This window comes from Canis lupus, chromosome 23 (assembly GCF_003254725.2).
Source record: "Canis lupus dingo isolate Sandy chromosome 23, ASM325472v2, whole genome shotgun sequence".
Taxonomy (NCBI): domain Eukaryota; kingdom Metazoa; phylum Chordata; class Mammalia; order Carnivora; family Canidae; genus Canis; species Canis lupus.
In genome coordinates, this window is record NC_064265.1 from 39787290 (window position 1) to 39807921 (window position 20632).

At 37.9% G+C, this 20632-nt stretch overlaps 1 long non-coding RNA gene across 11 annotated transcripts in view; it reads left to right on the forward strand.

Annotated features, from left to right (window-relative positions):
* The window catches only part of LOC112661066 (uncharacterized), a 122238-nt gene that overhangs the window by 8040 nt on the left and 93566 nt on the right, over positions 1 to 20632 (forward strand). For 4 of the 11 annotated variants that reach the window (XR_007405136.1, XR_007405135.1, XR_007405138.1 and 1 more), the window contains 3 exons: positions 1447 to 1577; positions 16518 to 16664; positions 17725 to 18946. The exons of 1 other annotated variant lie outside the window; for it this stretch is intronic. This is a non-coding gene — a long non-coding RNA (uncharacterized LOC112661066). The remainder of the gene's footprint in view (positions 1 to 1446; positions 1578 to 16517; positions 16665 to 17724; positions 18947 to 20632) is intronic. 6 more of the 11 variants (XR_007405139.1, XR_007405143.1, XR_007405147.1 and 3 more) reach the window with 4 other exon arrangements.

The following is a 20632-nucleotide window of genomic DNA, read 5'->3' on the forward strand; positions in this document are numbered from 1 at the left end:
CTTGTGAGAGTCTTCTTTTCAGTATGAGATCACTCTTCTTGTAGGACAATTATTTATTTATTTAGTGCATGAGCAGGGGGAGGAGCAGATGGAAAGAGAGAGAGAGAGTTTTAGGTAGAATCCGTGCCCAGCCTGGAGCCTGATGTGAAGTTCTATCCCATGACCCAGAGATTATGACCTGAGCTGAAATCAAGTCGACTGAGCACCCAGGGGCTCTCTTTATCCTGACTTTCTAGACTTTGGCTATAGCTGAGTTTGAATAAACCAAATTATGGGCTTCGGTTGTTTCTTCCATTTTGTATTTGATTATTTTGTCATTTCTGTCAATTCTAGTTATATTCCTTTTGTGTGTCATTCCTCTTGTGTCTCATTCCTTTTGTGTATCATTCCATATTTGTCTTATTTTCTTCACAGATTTACTTTTATTGGAATACTTGAATGTGTAGTCTTGGTAATTTATATCTGGACTTAGCTGCATACTTTTTCATACTTTTATACTTTATTTAGTTTCCTCTTTTAGTCAGTCTCTAAATTTGCATATTTGTATTCCTTTTTATGCCTTCCTTAACTTAAAAACAATTATTATTTTCTGGTATGATTTAAGCAAATATAATCATATAGTCACTATTAAATATCAATTATGTGAATGGATTTCACTCTTATCTGTGAAACAGTAGTCCGCGGGCTCCATATCTATACCTTGGTGATTTTACTTAAGGAATGTAGCTTAATTAATGTTATGTCATCATTAGTATTTACTGACGTTTTCCCTTTTTTTCTGTGGTTCTCTTCAGATTGATCCTGAGAATTATGTTATATGGTTTATGTTAGAAAAACGGAGGCATATTTATAATTAGTGAAGGTTCTCAAGTTTTTAAAAAAATTGTTAGTATAGTTACAAAAATAAGACAGCTTTTCTGAATTCATCCTACTGTGGCCAAACTTACTACTCATTTCAAAAGACCTTGATGAGCACCCCCAACTTTTAATCACCTTTGTGAATAACATTGCTCTGGTTTGCCATTCCTGTATTACAATTAAAAAATCATATGTTATTATTATAATATATATATCTTCTTCAATTCACTATACTAAAATTGATTCAGAATTTACTTATTCATTTTAAAAGGCTTTATTTATTTATTTATTCATGAGAGACACAGAGAGAGAGGCAGAGACATAGAGGGAGAAGCAGGCTCCCTGTGGGGAGCTTGATGCAGGACTCGATCCCACAACCCTGGGATCACTACCTGAGCCAAAGGCAAACACTGACCACCCAGTTGCCCCTTACTCAGAATTTTAAAAAACACTTTCATGGGTGTCTTGTTTTCAAGTTACTGAGAATTTGTCAGCAAGTAACCTATGTGTTTGTGAGAAAAGATATCACTACATGCAAAGTATGGTTTTCCCACACGCCACTCATTTCTCTTTGACCAATCTGTATAGGTGTGGCTACTGTTTTGCAAACTGGATTTAGGGAGAAATGCTTCACCTGTAATTCTTCAGGGCAAGCTGGTAGACTGGAACCAAGGAACTTGGACATTTGGAAAGCAGACAACCGCTTCTGGCTGCCTCAGGTGTGAGTCCCAGTCCTTCTCCTTCGTACTGACCTAAAATCAGTGAACTTGCTGCTAGATCATTCCAGTAGTGCATAAATTTTAAGGTTTCTGTCTCCTACAATGCAGAAGCTCTATAAGGCTTAAAAAACATTTCCTTCACGGGAGCCTGGAGAAGGAAACCCAACCAGGAAGACCTAATATAAAAAGCTGGAGTGGAGTCCTGGGCTTGTTGATTGCCAGACTGCCTCTGTGAATTTCTCCTTTAATAACTGGCTTCAATAGGAATTTGCACAACTGGAATATTGATAAGATCTAACCACTTCAAAATCTGCTGTAGGGGAAGAGAGTGCAGATTAGTGTTGCCAAGGCAGTTTGTGGCTATAAATTGTACCTGTCTCATCAGTGGTATCATCAGCCTTTATTGTATTTCTGTTCTTGCCAGAGAGCCTGGTTGTTCTTTAAGTGGCTTGCTTTATCAAAAATATTTTGTTTCTATGTGGGATTTTTGTTTGTGCCAATATTCCCTTTTGGTATAGGAAACAGAAACATGACAAAGAGAGCATTGCATTCTGTAAGAAATGTTTGGAAAAGATAACCAGTGTGTGTTTTCCCTAAAGAAACTATTCACATGTTGAATTTAAGAGGTTTTTGTTGATGTTTTCATATCCTCTAGGATTATGGTAATTATGTTTTAAATTTTTTATGTTTTATTTATTTCTGTATTTTAAGGTGGGTTTTCTGGTTTTGAGGGGTGTAGCATTGGACCATCAGCAATTATTGAAAATTTCAGGAAGTAAGTGAAATTTTGTTGATTTCTTTTGAAGTTTTGAGTATATGTTCCTTTAAGTATATTCAAGAGAGTGTTCTATATATCTCTCCTGAATTAAGCTTGTTCGTTAATCTAAATCTTTTATAATTCACTTTAAAAAATATACATGATTTGTTGATTTCTAAGAATAGTATAGATTTCTAAGAAAGGTAAAATCTTTCCTTAGTAAAAGTTGACCTGTTGGTTTTTATTGTGCTTTGAAATTACTGGATGATATTTTGGGAGGGTGGGGCAGTTTGCATCTTGGTTGGTACTTCATGGTCCATGTTAAACTGAAGACCTGTTTCACCAGGTCTTTCGGATATATTTAGAAATTTCTTGTTTACTTGTATCTAGCCTCTCTGATTTCTTATTTTATTCTCATCTTTCCTAGCTTTTCTTTTATAGTTTACTTTCTAGTTCCATGGTTTTGTTACCTTCTATTATTAGTCCTTTTGCTCATTTCACTTTTGAAATATTTTAAACATTTATGATCTCTAATTGTTTATCTTTTCAACTTTCTTTGAAGTTATCAGTTGTAGTTATTTTAAAGTTTCTTCTGTTTGTTATTGTATCTCTGATTTTCTGGGGTTGTGTTCTTTTGTTATTTGTGCCTGTTTTTCATGGTGGTGTTTTTCCTGAACCACATGTGATTTTCAATCATCTGTTCATCTTTGTATCTCAGAATCTCTATTCCCCTGTCGCCGGAGGCTGTTCTGATAACCAGAGGTTGTCCATGGTGAATACTATTTTGTGTGGAAGGGGGTGGAAGGGTTAGAGTTTCAATGGGTGGGTTTTACCCATAGCTTGCCTTCTGTAGTTTAAAACTAGGTGTTAACACTTCTGTCCTTCCTGTTTTCCTTCATGGATATGTTCTGCTGTAGCCACTTGCTCAGCATTGAAGGAAAGAGGAGCCAAGGGGCATATTTGCTTCTAATGCAATTTCTCATTTCCAGTAATTGCCCTGGGGCCTCTCATGAATTGCTGAAAACAAGTCTGGATAACCTTAGAGACACCCTCACCTCTGCAGCAGTCCATGCCTGTGTGTGTTTGATCTGTGGTTTCCTTTATTAATCTTATCTTGGCTTCTGTTTTTCACAGATTCATCCAAATTTCCAATTCTCTATTGACCTTATTTCTTGTTTAGCAATGATGTTATGGATATAATTTAAGATAAACTTACTTAAATATCTAGCTAAGTATATATCCTACCGAATTTGAGTGGCAGCCATATTAATCTAGTTTCTTTCTCTTGTACTATTTCAGCATTGTTCAGAGATATAGAAGATTGTGGTTGTAAATAGCATCCTCTTTTGCATATGCTTTCTATTTTAAGGATTGGGATTAATCTATTTTAAGGATTAAGGATTAATCTTCATATCAAAGTTTCTATTACTACACTAATAGAAATATGTTTTAATACAAAGAATTATTGTTGAACTAAACAGAAGCATTCTTCATTTAAATCAGATTGATTTCTAATTTTAGGATTTAAGAAACACTTCAAACCCTCAAGTAATATTTTATAATGCAGCACAAGTAGAAGATGTAAGAAACTAAATCTCTTCTTCATTAGCAATCATCGACAATACTACCACTAATGAATATCCAGAATTATTAGCTATGGGAGAAAACATTACAAAAGGCTGCAGTAATTTCTTAGATAAGTTAAGAACATAGCTCTGAAAAATAATTTTTCTTCTTTGGAATTGAGAGATGAGTTGGTTTAGCCTTTTATCTTATTATGTTGAAGCAGAGTGACATGAGATTCAGTGAAGACAGTTTTAAGTTGCACTGCTGTTATGGAGGCTGGTGGACTGGCTCCCAAGGTGTTTTTGGTAACTAGACTTAGAGAGATTAAAATGAACACATCCCTAAAAATATTGAGCTGATGCTGTCATTTTCTCTCTGTTCAGAGCTTCAGTTCATTCCAGGGTCCAAATATTTTGTTGAGAGGCAAGATATTTTGTGTGTTTTTTTTTTTTTTTTTTTTGAATCTTCACAAATCCAGTCCAGGTGGAAATACTTATAAATGAAGTAGGGGAGTGCAGCAGCTTAATAATCTTGGGTTTCCTGCCAGAAATAACTTACTAATGCAAAGAAAAGATGATTAAGCAGAAAGAAATGCCTCTATTAGTGGATGTCCTTAATTGAAGCTATGGTGATTATTAAATGTATTATCTCAAAACTTGATAATTTCTATTTCTGAGGTGCTGGAGCATACTGTGTGATTTCTTCAGTTCCACAAGGTATGTTAAGATGATAAGCTATATTAGAAGCTTCTTTCTTGGCTCAAAACAACTCTGAAGGAAGGAAAGTGGGGAAGGGGAAAATAATATGAATAGGCCTTGGATGTTTAAATGGCCACTCAATCATTGTCAGATCAAGGCAGTACAGGTGGACCTTCACTGGGGGATATTGATGGGGCTTGGCCATAGAGAGCAGAATTTGGAAGAGGGCCTCAGCATGGCCTGGAGTATGGCTAGTTTTTTCTCATGGAAAAAGAAGGCTCTTTGTAAAATAGAAAGAGGAAATATACAGTCACAGTAGAGGAATCTGAACCAAAATAAATGAAGAATATGATGAATGATGATCACATATAAATGGAAACCAAATGGACTAATTAGCCCCAAGGAGATGTGAGCTGGTCCCTTTTAGTTCTAAACTTCTGCTTACAAAATAAACTCAGTCATGAAATCATGACTCTCTCTTCTATTTCTTTGGAACCAAAAGGAATAGAGAAAGAGAGTATCTCAAAATATATTTTCTCTATACTTCTACTTTCTTAATATACAATTCCTTTTATTCTCTACATATCTTGCTGCTGAATTGGAAGAAAGGGTCTAAGAACTAAGTATTCTAAGTATTCTGGGCTGGGAAATCAGATTGAGTTTGGGCAATTATCTGCCTCATGCTCTCCCTCCCTTCCTTCCTTCTTTCTACAGATCCTTTAAAGAAAATTATTTACTTAGAGAGGGAGAGAGTACAAATGCACATGAGTGTGGGGAAGGGCAGAGGGAGAGCAAAAGAAATCCTCAATCCTATTTCCTCCTGAGTATAGAGCCCAGTGAAGCACTTGATCCCGGAACCCTGAGAACATGACCCATGGAAATCAAGAGTTGGCCACTTAACCAACTGAGGCACCTGGGTGCCCCAACTTCTTTCTGCTGTTTAAGTTGATGAAGAATGTAACATTTGGGTCTAAAGAAATTAAATATTGAATAGAAGCTTTAGGTAAAATACAAGGCTTCCCTAAGAATGTTTGGTGAAGAAAGAGTGAGTAAATGTAAAGAAACATAATGAGGAAATGAGGTGAGAAGAGAAGGTTACAAAAACAAATCACCTATTTTAAAACTTTTCCCAAAGGTAACCCCATTTTTGGATTATTTCTGCATCCTACTGCAGAATCAATAAGATTTTAACGTCATTTGTTGAGTCTGTGTGCTTTGTACTAGTCAGTGTTTAGGCAATGAATGAAGCATTAAGGAAAACTGATATTCTCCAAATTCAGGTTTCAAAGTTAAGCCCTCAAATTTAGTTTCTTAAGTCTTAGTCAAATTACCTAATAAGTGAAGGGATAGAAATGTGAGTGCGGGGAGAAATGTCTTTGTGTGAACATTAAATCTCTTAGGGCATGGGACTAATTGACATCTACAACAATATTAAAATGGATAAGCAGCTCTGAGTTAGTTATAAATGTTCCCAAGTATTTTAGAGGTTCCTCATCAATTCATACTCTCACTGTAGACTTAATGGCTCCTCCTCATCTCAGAGATACTTAGCAGTAGTTTGGAATAGGTGGAGATCATCCCAGCCTTATGATTAGCATGTAAGATAAGAGGTTTTATATTTTTACTCTGTGCTCCAGGATGGTTACTGATTAGATATAATCTTCGGAAATGAAAATGAAACTAAGCTTTTAATATATATTTGAAGATAAGTCGATGACAGAATCTTTGCTTGGATAGCAACTGTCTAGGCAATGAAGATTAGGGCTTAACTCAGCAGTTATTTAAGTGTGCTTTTTCCCTTTTTGGCATGATGATAATGGCCAATGTAATGCTTTTCATTTTTCTCTAGAGTAATGATGCAGCCTCGAATCATGCCATTGCCTGAAATTACTTTCAGTATTGGCTGGAGAGAGCAGAATGCTCTGATGGTTGAAGAATAAAAATAATAATAATAATAATTAAAAATAGAGGAAGGAGAGGCAGAAATGTGAAAAAGGAGCCATTTCTAGGAGTCGAGTAAAAAAGAGTAGATTGTTAGAGTGAGATTACAAATTTTCTTCAAAATAGAATATGTCATTTCTAAAACAGTGCTCTCTTTTTGCTTTCTTCATTTGACAGATGCTGTGAGAGCATCATCTCTTTGTCAGTCCCAGGAATCTTTTGCTTTTCATAATAATATCCAAGAACAAAGCACTCTCTATACAACATATCGTGTGTATAACGTGGAAAGTAGAGAGACTCAGCCTTGAGTGTACTCAGGTTAGGAAAGGGAACTGGATTTAGTTACTAGAATAACAAACCACACAGGCCTCTGAGGGTCAATGTGTGCATGAGTGAGTGCATGCATGTGGCATGAGTGTGTTTGTGCTCTCAACTTGTGCAAGATTACACACATCAATCTAGTATATGACCAGAAGCCAAACATTGACCTTGGCTTCTTCCAAATGTGTGAAAGCATTCCCTCATCCCCGTTACATATGTTCTGTCTTAAGTTAATTTAGTTTGTTGATAGAAGGTCATTGAAGTCTGAAATACATGTGCAGTCTGTGATTAGAAAGATCCACTGCTCAATTTGTTTAAGACTAAAAATTATTAGAATGGTGAAATTTGTTTTGGGTAACAACACAACCCACAAACACGTATACCACACAACACCTCACTTATATGAAAGGTAAGCAGCACATTCTACCACTCAGGAAATAGTCAATATGCTAACAGTAAGACTTGGAAAGGCTTCTGAGTAGCCAGATATTATGGTCTTTGCTAACCAAAAAATTCCTCACCTAGCATTTATTTATTTATTTATTTATTTATTTATTTATTTATTTAATAATTTATTTATAATTTATATATTTGTGTGTGTGTGTGTGTGTGTATAATTGGAGTTCAATTTGCCAACATATAGTATAACACCCAGTGCTCATCCCATCAAGTGCCCCCCTCAGTGCCTGTCACCTAGTCACCCCATCCCCCTGCCCATCTCCCCTTCCACTACCCCTTGTTCATTTCCCAGAGTTAGGAGTCTCTCATGTTTGGTCACCCTCTCAAATTTTTCCCACTCATTTTCTCTCCTTTCCCCTATAATCCATTTCACTATTTTTAATATTCCCCATATGGGTGAAACCATATGATTATTGTCCTCTGATTGACTTATGTCACTCAGCATAATACCCTCCAGTTACATCCATGTTGAAGCAAAAGGTGGGTATTCGTCATTTCTAATGGCTGAGTAATATTCCATTGAATATATATACCACATCTTCTTTATCCATTCATCTTTCTTTTTTTTTTTTTTTTTTAACATTTTTTTCTTTTTAAATTTATTTATTCATGATAGTCACACGGAGAGAGAGAGAGAGGCAGAGACACAGGCAGAGGGAGAAGCAGGCTCCAAGCACCGGGAGCCCGATGTGGGATTCGATCCCGGGTCTCCAGGATCGCGCCCTGGGCCAAAGGCAGGCGCCAAACCGCTGCGCCACCCAGGGATCCCTCCATTCATCTTTCAATGGACACCAAGGTTCCTTCCACAGTTTGGCTATTATGGACATTGCTGCTATAAACATTGTGGTGCAGGTGTCCTACCATTTCACTGTATCTGTATCTTTGGGGTAAATCCCCAGTAGTGCAAACTGCTGGGTTGTAGGGTAGCTCTATTTTTAACTCTTTGAGTTCCTCTTTGAGGAAATTTTAATAAGCTTGTTTATTTGGTTTCTGGAAATACAGCAGATCACAGTAACAAATTAGAAAGTGGTACTCTTTAGATACTTACAGAGTTTGTTAGGTGCTCGCCTATATAGTGAGGGAGAGATGACAGCTTGGCTGTTATGGTGATGATAAAAAGATTAGAAACAAAGGTCATTAAAACAACAATGTTACATTCTGTGGGTATAAACACTCTTCATTGGTAAGTATATCACGGTAGAACAAGTAATACCAAGGATCTTGAGAAAAACAAAACAAAATAAAATCTGGGTCTCAAAATAAAAGGTGTAATATTTTTAAGTGCCAAAAGCTTTGGTTGTGAGAAACGGGACAGATTTCCTGTTAATGCTGAGTAAATAAGGATTTGCTATATATAAGCACAGTTTGCTGTTTCTTCATAAAAATGTATCTCCTGGGGGAGAAGTTGTATATATTTTATGTTAAACTCATTCCCTTTTCAACAGTTTTTCCATTTTCTGGAGTTAAAATCTTTGGCAATAATTTTCTGGGTCATATGCTTAGTAAGGTAAACAATGCTTTAGAGAAGAGCCAATTATACCCATATGTAGGTTTGTGGTTTCTAACTTAGAAGTTATAAGGTTCCAGGAGGAAGAAGCCAAAATGGTGAGATTTTTTTCTGTTTTCTCCTGACTCCCTTACCTTGCAATTTCTTTCCCAAAATGGACCTCAGTTGCATGTTCTGAGTTCTTCTGAAGGCAATAAATGATTGAACTTTGGCCAGTGACAAGGAAAAAATAAAGTTAAAGTACTGGGGCAAAGATAATGTGAATCAGGTTGAAAAAGTTTTAGTTAGCTATAAAATTGTTCCAGAATAGAATAAGTTTCTGGCTGTCTCAGAACACAAATAAATATCCCTTCAGCCAGTTGAATCTGATTCTTTGATGCCTGGCTTGGGTCTTTTTGAAAGGGCAAGGTTTCTCTTAAGACATTGGAAGGTTTCTCTTTATTTCCGCCATAGATATATTTATCAATAAGTATTGCTCTTAGTTTTTTGTTTTCATTCAAGGACACATTGAAAAAATTTGATCAAGCTCTTCTTTTCTCAAAAATGTATGTAATTTTTCTTCAAATGGCTTTTCAAATAAGAAATGGAAATTTGATGTGTATTCAAGGAGAAGCATCAGCGTAGTATGATTCCCTGGGGAATTTAAGTCTCCTGTTGTTCAAGTGAAAGGCACTGTATGGAAAACACTGTTGAGAGATTCTCCAATCAGAGAAACTTAGGCAGCTTGAAATTCTTTCAGCTGAATGGTATATGCAGTTTTTCAGACATCCTCATAATATGATAACTGCAAAGAAATGGATGTAACCTGAGCGAGTGGTGTTGATTTCTCTTCTAGGTGGTCAGTAATCACTTATATTTCTCATAGGCAGTAACTTGTTCTCTATTATAGATCATACTGTGCTAATGGATTTGAAGAACCTCACTAGGTTGATTTTTCATTCATTCCAAAAGATCTTGGTTTCAAGTAGCCACTTTAGCTTTACAAAATAGATGTGAAAATTGTGTCTCCATTTTTTGCTTGTGGGCAGCGCATGACTTAATATTGTACTTTAACATGCTTAAAAAATTATATTTTTGGCTCAAAGTTGGTTTGTGAATATGCTTGATATATATAAAACTTGCTCATGAAAATTAAAATTCACTTTCAATTTTTGACTGCTTCTCAAGGTTTTCACTCTTTTGGAATTCTAATATTACCTAGGTTATAGCCCTCTTCCCAATTAGTGTAATAATGAGGTTGGCGATACAAGGCCCTTGCTTGCATACCATGTAAAGCTTTCTCATCAAAGAGGTAGGGGGATCATCTTATAAGTATTTATTTCCAAATTATGCTCTCCAGGCAGCTAGCGTTAAAGAGGGGACAACTGTAAATACGCTATGGCATTTGTGGTTAGGAAAATACATTAGCTTTTTTAAAGGCCATGTCATTATATGCTTTCATTTTTTAATCTTCTATGTATAAAGTCATGACTATCTATGTTACTCAGGTAGAAGAACAGATCTTAGTCTTTAATAAAAAGTAATAGCTAAGAAAGGGATGTTATTGTACCCAATAAAATACTTGCATAAGGTCAAATTGGCAGTACTTTGATATGGCAGTGACTATTCATGCATATAGTCTCATGACAACACAACTAAATTTTAGTGAAAACTTTATCACTTAAACATACTAGCCTCCCCACAAATAATCTGAATTAGTAAAGTCTTACCGTATTCCATAACTAAGCTCTTAGATGTTTCAAAGAGACTAAAGAAGCCTATAATCTGGGCCAAGTCAAACATGAATGAAACTTGGTTCATCAACTGTAGAGGTATCTCTGAAGGATTAGTCTTCAAAGGAAATGTTTTCATGAAGAGATAGTAGTCATAGTATATTTCATTTTTATTTAGGGATTTTGGTGAGAACAACAAATAATATGATCCTGGAGATTGATGGGCTTGTATTGAACAAAGTGTAATTACTTTGGAAAGCTTACAATGGGCACACAGTATTTTACCACAACACTTTAGCACGTTTCCAATATTCGGTTATTTTTTATTTGAAGGCATTTTTCCAGCTATTCTAGAAGAGTTTATGTGAGGTTTTAGCTTTTACTTCTTTGCTCCTTTGGGGCAAAGTTTCATGATAAAACCAGCTGGAATAATTTTTCAACTAAAAGGAAGAAATGAAGGATATTGCATTTGAATACACTATTCCAGCATCTCTTCCATCATTTCCATTGCTATTGTTTGAGTTGGTTATTTATCTGTGGCTACTTCCAAAAAAAAAAAATAGAGAAAGAAAGAAAGAAAGAAAGAAAGAAAGAAAGAAAGAAAGAAAGAAAGAAAGAAAGAAAGAGAAAGAAAGAAAAAGAAAGAAATTACAGCAAAAATTGAGTGTACTCTATGCTGTTGCCTGTAGCCTTAAACATCTGGTTTACATTTTCTGTCTGCTTCAGAATTTTACTGGCTCTTGAAAATATGATAGGAAAATTAAACCATGAATTTAAAATAGGCTATGTTAGAATTAGACTGAGGACAAAGAAATGAGATTGCAACAAGAAGAAAAAGTAGAATGACTATCTCCTTCAGGGAGGAGAAGACCGATTACTTCTTGCCCAAAGGAATCTCTGCTTGCATGCAACATGTTTATTGACAGTAGAAGCGTACACACTTGAGTCTCTCTTACATCAGAATGAAGCCATTAGGACAAGCAGTTCTATCAGTTGTGTTACCTTCTTTCTGACTTCTTTAGTTAATTCTAGGGCGAAGAGATATGCATCTGGGAAACTCGAGGCATATTTAAGTTGGGAATAATAAAACAAGCAAAAAACAATGTTAGTGTCTTGTTTTTACCTCTGTACCCTGACTTTACTCCTTGCCTTACTAGACTTCCACAGATCTAGTTGCTGTGATACTGTGATTTTAGGAAGTGGTACAAGATGATTTCCAATTTAGAAGGCATGGATCAAAAAAGCCCCCTACCCCAGACCCCAAGAAACACAAACAATCAACCAACAAAAACAAAAAAACAAGACAGTAGCAAATAGTGCTTTAGGAAAAAAGTATGTTGAGACTGGGTGAGGGCTAGCGGAGTCAAGCCATGCATGACAAAGGGAAGATGTCCAGCATCTGCTGTTTCTGGACAAAGCTCTTCTTGTGAAGGGCTGATAATCGTCTCACTTGCTTTAATGAATCATACTATGAGTTTATGCCACATCTTCAGTAGTACACAACTCAATAGAATATCAACACAGGGACACATTTATATATTTTCTTTCAAGAAGCACTACTATTCCAAAATGCATCGAAGTTCCCAAAGGTTAGCAACATTTGGATTAGTGCAGTTTATATTCATTCTGTACCAGAATTAATGAGCAGTTTTATGCAGTCTCCTCCAGAATTTGGATATAGACATAATAGCTTGTCTGACTTTTTCTTCTTTTTAAATTATCATGCCTTATTCTGTTCTATTTCCTGACCTGAAAACATGATAGGTCAAGAAAATAGGTTTGTTCTATCAGAGCTTTTAATGATTTAGTTTGCCCACTTTGAGCCATAAATTGGTGGAGGCAGAGATGGAATAGCTCTGTTTACAGGCTGAGGCTTCTGAAATAATTCACTTTGATGTGGAGGCCTTGCGTTTCATTGGGCCTGGGTTTCTTCCTTCCAAGGCCCATGAAATGGTACTTCAGAAATTGGCTGGGCAGTGCTTCTAGTTCCACTTTGGATTCTGTTAGTTTAACTTCTTTTGTATTTTAGTAGGAGTGAAAGATCCAAAACATGTTCATATTTTATTGTCTTCTGTGACAATCTTAGGGCTGTCCATTCTGCATTTGGGAACACCACCTCTTGTTTCTCTTCGTATACTGCCTTCTTATTTGCCTCTCCATTTTTTATTTACTTTTTCTTACTTGAATGACTGACTACCTGAGTTCAAATATCAGTTTTGCTATTTCCCTTGTGATCTTGGGCAGAGATAGGTTTCCATTTCTTCATCTGTAAAAAGGGGATGATATAATAGCATCTCCTTTTAGAAAGGTAGTGAGAGATTATGGATTTGGCACACATAAAAAATTTAGAATAATGCGTGGCCCACAATAAAGGTTGGCTGTCATGGGTAGAATGGGGAGGTGGAAGGTATTTTGAGGCAAGACCTCTACCAATTTTTTTTTTTCCAATCCTCAAAACATGTCCATGAGAAGAGATTTTCAGGTGCTTTTATTGAGCTCTTTAAGGCTTCTTTTGTGAAAGTACAGAACACAGGATGCTTTGGGCAGGGGAAATCTACCAGTAGCCAAATAAATGATATGTAATACCAATAAAAGAAGGAAGTGGCATGCCCAGGAGCTGAGGAATGGCAAGTAATTTAGTAGAACCTTTCTCAAGGTCAATTTGGCAATGTATATTAAAAGACTGAAAATGTGCATGCTTTTTGACGTAGTAATTCCACTTTTGGGAGTTGTTCCCAAGGACATAACTAAGGATGTGGGAAAGATTGAGCTCCAAGAATATTCAACAGACTGCTCTTTGAAAAAGCAAAAGTTGGAAATCACCTAACACTCTTTTGGTTAGGCAAACTATAGTGATTTCAAACAATGGATCACTATGTTGTAAAAAAAAAAAAAAAAAAAATCAGCATGGAAAGATGATCATGATATGCCAGTAAATGAAAACAGCAGCTTCAAAAGCATCAGGGTTTGATTTGCAGTGTCCTAGAAAGGTAAGCTTAGAGAGTTGCACAGCAAGATGTTACAGTGGTCCTTTTTGAGTAAGATTAGATGTGTTTTTCATTTTTTTTTCTTTTTTGTCTCTATATTACCATTTCTCATAGTGGACAAGTTTTTCAGTTTTCACTGCACTGTCAAGTGAAAAAATGTGAATACTCAAAAAGCATCTTAGGTTTGATGTTTAAATGTTCTGAAAACATTCTGAGAGCATGGTGTATGTAGTTCTTGGCTTCTAGAGATCTAAGTTCCAGTCTAGGTTCTGCGACTGATAGTGAAGGAGACTTTGTACAATTACAAGCGCTCCCAGTCTTCATTTCCTCCTCTGAGGGATGGCTACGGTGACGATTAAATTGCCGCCGTGAGGCTGTGTAGATCAGATAAAATACTGAATGTGAAAGTGTTTGAAGCTTGTACAAGTATAATTTGGAACTTGTTATTAATCTTGAAGAGTAATTCACTTAACTCTGAGGAATCGGGTATGATTGAACAGCCAAGATGATATGATTCATTTCAGCCCAGTTTTTGCAGTCTGTGCGGTTTCGCAGGATTCTTCAGATAATACCCTGTCATCTTGTGAGGCGGGTAGGAAGAACCCAAGTACTCAGCGATCTGCCACTGTTAGCCAACAATTTAGTGAAAGTTTGGATTTCATAATACAAGAATAATCAGAATGAGGAGACACTCAAGTTAGGATTTTCTGGGTATATAGCTTCAGCAATTTAGTCATAGCAGCAAATAAACATGGAATAGGACAATAATCATACCGTGAAAACCTCTTACGTGCCTTGATGTGGAGCTTTAATTACATTATGAAAGATAATTAACACCAGGACAAACTCTGCCAGCATTAGAGATGGTATAACAGATGCTTCATCTTAAAAACTTTAGAGCATACTTTTTTTCATTAAAAATAAATCCAAAATGTAACTTAAAAATAATAGCTAAAACATGTTTACTGCTTGTTTGCGGTTTCCCAAGAATTGTGCTAAGGAGCTCAATTATATATATATTAAAGATTTTATCTATTTATTTGACAAAAAGAAAGGGGGGGGGGAAGTACAAGCAGAGGGAGGGGCAGGCAGAGGGAGAGGGAAAAGCAGACTCCCCACCAAGCAGGGAGTCCGACGCAGGGCTTGGTCTTGGGGCTCTGGGATCATGACCTGAGCCACCCAGGTGCCCCCCTGATTATATATCTCAATCACTGATTCTCAAAGTCTGGTTTCTAGGCCAGCAGCATCAGCCTCATCTAGCAACTTGTAAGTCCTAGGGCCCTCCTTTTTCTCAGACTTCTAGGGGAATCAGAACCTGTAGTTCACTGTTCCCTCTAGGTGATACTTTTGGGGGTCCATTTGAGAACAGCTGATTTAAATTGGCCTCATTGTAACATTTGAGGCTACTGTCACTATCCTTATTGCATAGCCGAGGAAACTAAAGCTTGGAGATTCTAAGCATCTTGTCCAAGAGCAGGAGTTAAGTACGTACTGGATCTGGGGCACGAATTCATGTCTCTCTGCTTCTAAGCCAGTACACACAACCACTATTTAACCTGAGAATCCGTTGCTCTTCTTTTTCTCTCTTCATCTTCAACCTAAGTCGTAGCATGTGCTGTGTTGAGATGAAGACTCAAAAGGGCTGGTTTCTGTCTGGGATCCCAGACATTATCTTGTCTTAATGCCAAAATTTGGTTAATTCCACAAGTGATTCCTGAGTAAGAAATTGGCCCAGGTGACCAGGCCAGGTAGGGAATGGTGGCTTTGGCTCCAAATACCAGTGTCAATCTTTAGCTCTAATGAGCTGACCTAAATCATGGTTCCCATGAGGACTTTATTAGCTTCAAGGCAGCCTCAGTATCACAACTAAAAACCAGAGAGTGAGGAAGAGGAGAATATTTTCAGCCCATTTCTTTGTAAACCCTCACCCAAATCTCAGTTCACGCCAGCTTCTCATTTTTAATGTCAAGAGAAGGTGGACTGGAGGAAAGTATAATCAATGATGGAGCCCCAAAGTCCCTTCTCTCCAGAAATTGTGCACATTTTCTAGATCTGGACTTCTTCCCACCAATTTTTCAGGAAAAGACAGTTTTCAAGAAACAATTCTGAGGAGGTTTGCAAAGGAAGAGAAACTGCTTCCAACTGGGCCTAGAGCTTAAACTCTTAATGTGAGCACGCCAAGTTCAACATCCTTCCCCCTGCTTCAGTGCCTATCCCTTTTAGCATCTGCCCTTCCCTGGCTTCACAGGGGAGCCAAGAGCAAGCTGGAGCTCCCTCTAGAGGTCACCAGGATGCTAGTCATAAGGTCATCCCTAAGGTTGCCAGAAGCAGGTAGCAAACATTTCTATTTCAAAGTTTATGTTTAGGAGGGGGAGGTTAGAACATTTGTATTTGGAAGAGAGCTTCATAGAGGAGACTGTAGTCATTTGAAAATGTTTTATCTTTCAGTTATGGGACATGTTTTTTAAAATATGAATTTGAATGAAGAAGGTTGTTTTTTGTTATTGTTGTTTTGTTTTTTCCTTTGGAATTCAGATCGACCACTCAGCTCTCTCAGGGACCTTCTTTCAAGGAACAACTCAGAATACCTGTGGTATATTTTGTGGTCTGCCTAGTATCCATTTCCTTCTCCCTCTTTCTTAACACAACCCTGCTTTTATTCAATTATGTTCTCTGTGTGGGCAGGTGTTTGAGGCATTACATGCATCAGTGCTGGGGTAAATCGTGATTGATATAGCCTTAACTACAAATAAGGATCACCTAGGGGGAACTTAAACCTCTTTAGTGTTCAGGTCCCACCCCATTTAATTAAAACTTGACCTCTGGAGGTGGGCTTCCTCCTGATTCTAATGAGCAGTCAGGATTTGTTGAGCTGGTCACAGGGTTAGCCCCTTGCCAGTGATTGGTGCTGTGCTCTTGATAAAATGCTGGCGATGAGATAGGCGAATGTAGCTGAGGTTTGTTGAAAACTTTGCCTTATATTTTTACAAAGGAAGTTTACAGGAAGAAACACCGTTTCTAACTCTGGACGGTATTATGTTTGCCATTGGTACCTGGAACTATCACAGCCATCTTGAGACCATGGGGTGCCCAGCCCAAGAGGACAAGCTGATGTGCTGTGGATGGCATTGATGAGAAGGTAAGGAACCTTTATTATTGATATTGCCCTAGAGCCACCCTATCTTCAGATCTATTTTTGTGTGCAATAATATATACCCCTTGGATTATAAGGTATTTTCTTTTTTTATTTTTTAAAAGATTTTATTTATTTATCCATGAGAGACAGAGAGAGAGAGAGAGAGAGAGAGAGAGAGAGGCAGAGAGGCAGAGAGGCAGAGGGAGAAACAGGCTCCATGTAGGGAGCCCGATGTAGGACTCAATCCCGGGACTCCAGAATCACGCCCTGGGCTGAAGGCAGCGCTTAAACTGCTGAGCCACCCAGGCTGCCCTATAAGGTATTTTCCATTGTTTTTTGTTACCTGCAGCCAGAAGTATAATGGTCAATTTTTCTACCTTTTGGGAACCTACATGTAGTACTAACACCGACTTACTATATGGTTCTAGTCGAAGCTTAGACTGAGACAGCTGATTACAGAGCGATTAGGGCATTTTCAATTCAGAAGATAGATAGCCTTGGGTAGGGAGAAGGTATAATTATAATCATCTAGGGGGATTTTACAAAAAGAGACACATATCCCATCTCAGCTCTTTGGGAGATGAAGTATATTGGAATCATGGGGGGTGGGTATTATAGGCAGGAGGAGAACTAAGGAAACATTTTGAAAAAATTCCATGATTTAGGTAGGTATGTTTTTACATGCTTATCATCTAAGAAATATTTGCTTAGGTACTAATCATTTGAACCAGAAGAGTCTTTAAATTTCAACTCTATAGTAAGCCAGACCACAAGAAATAACTAGTCTATGTTACAGTCTAGAAATAACTAGATTATTAACTTGTATTAAACTGTATCTGCCTCCAACAACTTCCCTTACAGAACAGTGACTTAACATTGTCTTCAACCTTCACAAATATCCACATACTTGGATATTAAATACATATTTTGTACAGTTTCCTGTCTCCAAGATTTCTAGGGTTTTTTAGGACACTTAATGTATCTTTACAAATCCAATGTTTTTTTTGTTTGTTTGTTTGTTTTTTTTTAATTTTTTTTTTTAACTTTTATTTATTTATGATAGGCACACAGTGAGAGAGAGAGAGGCAGAGACACAGGCAGAGGGAGAAGCAGGCTCCATGCACCGGGAGCCCGACGTGGGACTCGATCCCGGATATCCAGGACCGCGCCCTGGGCCAAAGGCAGGCGCCAAACCGCTGCACCACCCAGGGATCCCTGTTTTTTGTTTTTTTGTTTTTTTTTTTTTTTTTTTGCTTACTGGGGCACCCAGAAAGCCAGATTCCCCCAGCCACTGTCTCCATGGCAGAAATACCACTGTGGCTCTGGAGCTCAGTTCTCACCAACTATGCTACTTTGGGTTCCCGTAGGGTGTCATTGTGCCCAATACTGTTCTCAATCTTTATAATACTATAGCAGTTTAGTCAGCTCTCATAAATGTAGAGAGAATGTTTTATTCTTCTAAATTATGCTGTTAGGGTTTGCCACCGTGGGGCGTTTTGGTCACAAAATGTGAAGTTCAGTAAGTGTACTTTTAGCTCATGTGTATGACCCTTTCTCTGGAGTGTCTCTAGAGTTGTTGGCTGAAGACAGGTTTTCATGGCCAGGAACCACCACTTCCCTGGACATGCCTGCCTTGGCTGGAGACTAAGAGCCGGATTTCTTTCGCCCTTTGAGCAAGTTCTTTTTCAGTGCTCTCATAGTCCTTGTCTATAGTCTGGCTTGGGCTCAGCCCCTTCTGGCTCATTAGACCAGTTGATGTGTTTGAACATTGGTGCTGTTTGTGGAAGGCTTGCTTTTTTCCCTTCCAGAAAGTTTTCTGGTGGAAGGCTTTTTCCCCTTCTGGAAGGTTTTCAAACCCTCAGTGCACATCAGTAGGCACAATTGGATAAGTGTAGGATGAGTGTGTCTAACTTGGCACACCCAAAGCCATTTAGAGTACCTGCTCTTCCAGGACACCACGCTCTTGGATTTGCAGAATCAGAGTATTGTTTGTCCATTATGCTGTTCAGTGTTCTGTGTATAAAGACACCATGTTCTTTCTTTTTTTTTCTTTTCTTTTCTTTTCTTTTCTTTTCTTTTCTTTTCTTTTCTTTTCTTTTCTTTTCTTTTCTTTTCTTTTTTCTTTTCTTTCTTTTCTTTTTTCTGTAAGGCTGGGAATATTTTTGTCGTCTTTCATTCAGCACTTATTGCATGTCCATTTGCCAGGTCCTGAGGTATATGCTGGTGATGCACAGTTGAATAAGACATGGACCTTGCCCTCAGAAAATTCAGATTGCAGCTTGGAGGTAATTAGAGTGCTGTTTGGGAAGTGCTGTGATATGGCACTCAAACTTGTTTTTGTTATTGCCTGGAAACTACCTCAATCCTCATTTTTTTGGAAGTCTCTTGTAGCTCACAGCTCAGCTCATTTGTCAGTTCCCTGAGTGGAGCTCCAGGTAAAGCACGCTACCACTATCTGCTCACTCTCCCATATAGCCTCCTGTGTTATTAACTTACGGTTTTGCCTTCATGTTTTATTTTTCTCATAGTGCTCACCAATATCTGAGATTATCCTGTCCATTTATTTGTGATCTAAACTCATTGAGGGAAGAAGCTGTCTTTTTCACTGCTGAATCCTCAGTGTTTTCTGAATAAAATCAGGAATGAAATCACACAGGTGCACTAATACCCTCTTGGTGGAATTAGAAGAGTCTTGCTAAAACTGGAGATGCCTGAGCTGAATTTTTAAACATTAGGACAAGAAGCATCTAGGAGGGCATGCAGGTAGAGAGAGCAGTCTGTAGATGTGCTCCAAAAACTGCACAAGGTCCAGTATTGCAGGAGTGGAAGCACATAGTGCTGGTGAAAGGGCAGGCTGGCCCAGCATCCATGAATCCCATCATCAAGTAAGGTCTTATGCAGGGGCTGAGAGTGACTACATTTATATTTCAGGAAAACCAAAAGTTATTTTTCCAACTGGGATTTACAAGACACTACTTCTTGGGTTTCTCCACCATGTGAATTTGGAATTGCTGCCGAGGGGGCAGGGGTGGATGTGGGGGGTGGGCAGGGACAGGAGCGAGGGTGGGTTGGGAACAAAGTTAGGGCAGGCCTTTATCTTTCTTGAGAAATAAGAGCTACACTAATTGTAGTTTTTCCTCTGCCTTGGTTCTTTTGTGTATTCATGATCTTCCTGACTATCCTCTCAGCTCAAAGACTGAAGAGGCCATGACCTATTCATCTTTGTCTCACCAAGGCCTAACAGTGCTTTGCAAATTAGGACTTAATAGAGCTGTGTAAGTAAATATCATGTTTAGAGCACAGTTTTGCCTCTGCCTGTGGTAAACGTCTTCACCTGGGATCTTCCAGGTGCCGGTTGGATTGATTGGCTTTTGTTTGTGGTAACAGTTGTAGTTTTATTGGATCTGTGTAAACTGACTCATCTTTAAAGTGAAGTCTTAAAAAAAAAAAAAAAAAGGCTGGATAGCATGTTGGGTGGCATTTTATTTACTTTAGAAAAGCTCTCCCAGCTTTTTTAGCATCAGCACAGGGCAGTGGAAGTAGTGTTGCCTTCACGAGCAGATTGTTCTTTTGTCCAGTCATGGTGCTAACATGAACCAGTGATGAACAAATGGTAAATCACTGACTCCTCTGAGCCTGTGTCCTCTGCTGCAAAATGGAAGCAATTAAGCTATTTTATATGGAGGATTGTTGTGCATGCTAGAAGAAGATAATGGATGAAGTCTTTGCACCCTGCCACATGATAAAGCATCCATTAATGCCAGTTTCCAAATTTGACTTTGCTTCATGAAGATCAAGAAAGTAAAACATCTGTAAGTGGTGTGCCAAGTGAAAAAACTTCATCCTACGGTAACTCAAATTTGGGAATTTCTTGCTGAATTCCCTGAGGAGTTTTGTTAGATGGCCCTCAAAGCTATCTTTACTGCTTGCTTGTTTCAACACTTTGGTGAAATATGAGTATGCAGAGTGTC